At 42.3% G+C, this 5,000-nt stretch overlaps 1 protein-coding gene across 3 annotated transcripts in view; it reads left to right on the plus strand.

Moving 5' to 3' along the window:
- The window catches only part of LOC143026294 (uncharacterized), an 86,910-nt gene that overhangs the window by 74,081 nt on the left and 7,829 nt on the right, over window positions 1–5,000 (plus strand). The window lies entirely within an intron of this gene.

Raw genomic sequence — 5,000 nt, forward strand, 5'->3', positions numbered from 1 at the left:
ATAATAATAGAAATAATATTATGAATAATAATAGTAATAATAATAGTAATGATAATAATACTAATGATGATAATAACAACGATAATAATAATAATAAACTAAGATGAATAGGAAGAGGAGGAAAATAAAGACGCTGAGTAAAATCAGCTATAAAAAGAAATGGCGGTCATTTTGAAATGAACTCGCCTGTAACAAAAAAAAAAAAAAAAAAAAAAAAAAAAAAAAAAAAAAATAGGTGGCTACATCGTTCTCACATGATATTTGGGTTCATAAAAAGTTGTGCTTTGAAGTGCCGCCACACCCCACCCCCGCCCCTCAACCGCCGCGGATTTTCAGAAGGTTCCAACCCTCACCCCACTGCCTGCACACATGCAAGATGGAGGCGCCAGGTCCTACATCTTGCAACGCACTTTTACACGCGCTATGCAACCACAACCTTCAACTGCGCGAAGCCACCCTCACCACCCACTCCCCCCCCCCACCAAGGAGGACGCGAGTTTCCCTCTTTACCTTCGAAGGACACACGCGTGCACACACACACACACACACACACACACACACACACACACACACACAAACATGCACAGATGAACACGCAAGTACAGTCACACACTCCAAAACACGCACACAAGCACGTACACACGCGCACATACACACACACAAATATGCACAGATGAACACGCAAGTACAATCACACACTCCCAAACACGCACACAAGCAAGCACGCACGCACACATACACACACCTACCTATTCTTACAAACGCACACACACACATTCTTACACACGAACACATTCGTTCACACACACAGACACACATTAAAAATCCTTACATATATATACTTTTTTGCGGTAAACTTTTGATGGTTTTGTTGCAGAATATGTGTGTGTGTGTGTGTGTGTGTGTGTGTGTGTGTGTGTGTGTGTGTGTGTGTGTGTGTGTGTGTGTGTGTGTGAGGTGCCCCCCCCCCACATCCCCTGGGACGCACCTCCTACCCTAGGTCACGGGGCATTCCTGACACAGTGACGGGGTACATTTCCTCGATTATGCACCACTTTCGTGAGTTTATGTGCGATACTTGGTCGTTTTCTTTTTTCCCCCTGGGTGCGTGCATCGATGTACTCGCAGGCAATATGTAACATTTCCATTGTTAAAAAAAGTTCTGAGTGTTGTACACGCTCCAGTGGTTAGTCAGGTTGTCACGGTGCGCGTCCCTGGTCCCTTTTCCACTACAAACTTTCTCACTGTTGTGCAAAATTAACTTGTATTTGTTTTTGTTCTTTCCTATGCCGTATTTCTGAAATTGACGATTAGTTGATCGCTATAACATCACTGTGAGCGCGCGCGCGTATGTATGTAAATAGGAGAGAGAGAGAGAGAGAGAGAGAGAGAGAGAGAGAGAGAGAGAGAGAGAGAGAGAGAGAGAGAGAGAGAGAGAGAGAGTCAGAGTGAGAAAGACAGACAAACACATACAGGGAGAGAATTACAGTGAAAAAACAGACACACATACACAGAAAGAGATAGAATGACAGAGAGAAAGAAAGAGACAGACACACACACACACACACACACACACACAGACACACATACACGCGAGTACGTACGTGTCGTGGGGTTTTTGGGCTGGTCACCCCCGTGCAGACTTCAGCTCAAGTCGTCCCCTATCACAAGAGTGTTCCCGAGAGACGATGACTCGGATCCCTACGTCTCTCGACCCCCAAAGCATAACAATACTCTTGCTTGTACTTTGCACACTCTTTGATTTCGATTCTTTCTCTCGTTCGGCCCCGAACCCACCCTGGGCTCCATACTCCCCTATAACTCAGGTAACCTATTTCCAACGTTTCCCTATAACGGCGGAGGGAGGGGGTAGGCCTCAGGTGAACAAAATCGCCTGCCACATGCAGGTGAACTATGGCCATTCTATTTCCCAGCTCCCTCCTCTCCAGCGCTTCTTTTCACAGCCTTTCTCTTAAATAGATCTCCTCTTCAGATACCATACTCTTCGTCCTGTGTTTCTACCCTGAGATGATCGCGAACATCTGTCAAGGCACTTCTCTCTACAATCTTTTTGTCACAACTGGTGTCTCATGTCTTTCTGTCATGGTCCACAATTCCTGCGGCACGGTCTATCCTAAGCTTGAACTTGATCCTGCAGGTGGAGCTTCACACCAGAACTTTGTATCGGCTGCTCTTGTATATCCAGTGACAGTGGGAGCAACTAGTCGATCTCTCCCTCGGTTTTACTCTTCGTGGAATGCCCTCCCCACCTTCATTTCTACTTCCGTTTCTTTCTCGTCTTCAGTCCTGATTTCTCACCATTCCCGTGTCTTGAAGCCCCAATCTGCTTCCTCTCCATGTCGTTCTTCGTCTTCCTTCTCTCTCTCTCTCTCCCAACTTCTTGGCCCTCTTTGTCCTTTCCTTAGCCAGACTTCAGCGTCTCTCCACCCTCTTCGCCCCCCTCCCAGTCTTCTCGTCTAGGGGGCAGCACCTCCCACATACCTATCACCACCGCGTATCCTGTGACCTGGTCTCAGGTCCACAGGTCTGTACCCCAATACTCCCATCCCTATTTCCTTCCTTCCCTCCCCCTCCACGGCGCACTTTTCCCCTCTTCTTCTCTCCCACAAAGGCCTTTTGTAGACCCCGCTCTCCCGTGTCTCCCTTTTTCTTTTTTCTTTTTTTGAGACCTCTGGGCCCATTAATTGCCACGTGTTCCCAGCCACCCCTCGACAGGCTCAGAGGCGAAGTCGATCAGGAAGGTTTTACAAATGTCTGAAGCTTTCTAGGCTGGATCTCGGTGCTGCCGCGTTTTTATTTTTCATCCTGGAAGGGAGTAAAGATTCTTTCCAATGGCCCAGAATTCTTAGAGCAGCGTTTCTCAACTTGGTGTGCTTAAATGGAGTTGGTGATGGAAGTGCTGGGAAAGGCTTCATGTTATTGTGCGAAATGTGATCCTTGAGGCACTACACTGTTATGAAGGCACTCCACGCAAGGGTGTCATAAACATTACTCCCTGTGATCCTGGCAGCCACAAAAAATTACAAATGAATCAATGTAGTATGAACGACTCCTTTTCGATTAGTTTTGAACGTTTTATCGATGATGATGAAATTCACAAAAAAGAAAAAAAAAAATGGATGATGGGTACACTGTTTCATCACCAAAATCTTTTTCTGCCTTCCAGTAAATGGGTCTATACTCTTCTTTAATAAAAGCAGCTGGCCGTCTTGAAATAATATATATCTTTTTTCAACCACAAATCACTTTTAATTCCATGCCATCGCAGTCGAGGCTGAAGAATCGCTCGATGGAGGCATCCGTTGGAAATTGAAACGTGGACGAGCCGAGGATTCGAACCCAGCTAACCCGTAACAAAGTTACAGTGACTTAAACCAATACGCTATCTTGAGAGCGTATTGGTTTAAGTCTAACCCAGCTAACCCGTAACAAAGTTACAGTGACTTAAACCAATACGCTATCTTGATAGCGTATTTGTTTAAGTCTAACCCAGCTAACCCGTAACTTTGTTACGGGTTAGCTGGGTTCGAATCCTCGGCTCGTCCACGTTTCAGTTTCCAACGGATGCCTCCATCGAGCGATTCTTCAGCCTCGACTGCGATGGCATGGAATTAAAAGTGATTTGTGGTTGAAAAAAGATATTATTTGATCACTGGGAACCATTCAGTGTATATGTATATATATATATATATATATATATATATATATATACATATATATATATATGTACATATATATATGTATACATACATACATATATATATATATATATATATTTTTTTCTTTCTTTCTTTCTTCATGAAAGTGACAGTTGCCGACAAGACTGACGAGTTAAACACCATATGAGGATGGAGCCTTTACTTGTACGATGTAATAAGCGAAACGTCGTACAAGTAAAGGCTCCGTCCTCATATGGTGTTTAACTCGTCAATATAAATATATATATATATATATATATATATATATATATATGCGCGAATAAATCGCAAAAACACGTGATTCACAAAACGTGTAATAAAACCACTTTGAAAATTAAATGAAAGGTGACCGAACGTTTTCGTCTATTTAAGGCATTTTCAAAGGTGATGTCTTAAATAGACGAAAACGTTCGGTCATCTTTCATTTTATTTTCCAAGTGGTTTTATTACACACACACATATACATACATATATATATATATATATATATATATATATGTATATGTATATATATATATATATATATATATGTATATATATATATATATATATATATACTAAAGCGGATGCATGCGCGCCACAAAACAAATGCAGTATTTTTTCTACAATTACATTTGATCGCAATTTAGTAGAAACTCAACCTTCAGAATAGTTTCGTTCGATTTCCCTTGAAAGTTCTTATGAAATATTTGCTACCTGAACCCAGCCTATCTAATTTCTCAAACTCTCTGGTAAGGAGAAAAATATGTTTCTGTGCTCAGCATTTTTTTAAACAGAGACGAATGCGTCCTTGGTTAAGAACGCGACAAAGATAGAGTGAACAACTTGTGACAATTTGTTTACACATTTGAAAGTATGAATGAGGGACTGCGCCCCTTGAGCGCCGACTCCCGTGACCACAAAAAAGTATCTGAGTGAGTGTGATAATCTTAATTTCAATTTGTGAATCGACCGTCATTGAATGATCGGTGTAAGGGTTACCTTATTCGGATTCTATAGCAAGGTATTGTTGTTTAAGTGTGTTTGTTTGTTGGCAACGCTACGGGAAACTTCGGAGAAAGGTGGGCAATGGTTCCATGTGACTCTTATCATTATTATTAGATGGCGTGAGTGTTGGGTCAAGCCCGAGGTCCAGGACACCTAAATATGAAATTCGCCTTTGCTCACAACTGCCTCAAAACACGTCAAATCTGCTGGAAAGCAAGACCTTTTTCATTTTCTATTTTTCAGTTATAATCCTGTCAAAACAATAGCGCATCATGCAGTTATGCAGGAAGATGG

Source organism: Oratosquilla oratoria, chromosome 6 (genome assembly GCF_046742065.1).
Source record: "Oratosquilla oratoria isolate Oo_2021 chromosome 6, ASM4674206v1, whole genome shotgun sequence".
NCBI lineage: Eukaryota > Metazoa > Arthropoda > Malacostraca > Stomatopoda > Squillidae > Oratosquilla > Oratosquilla oratoria.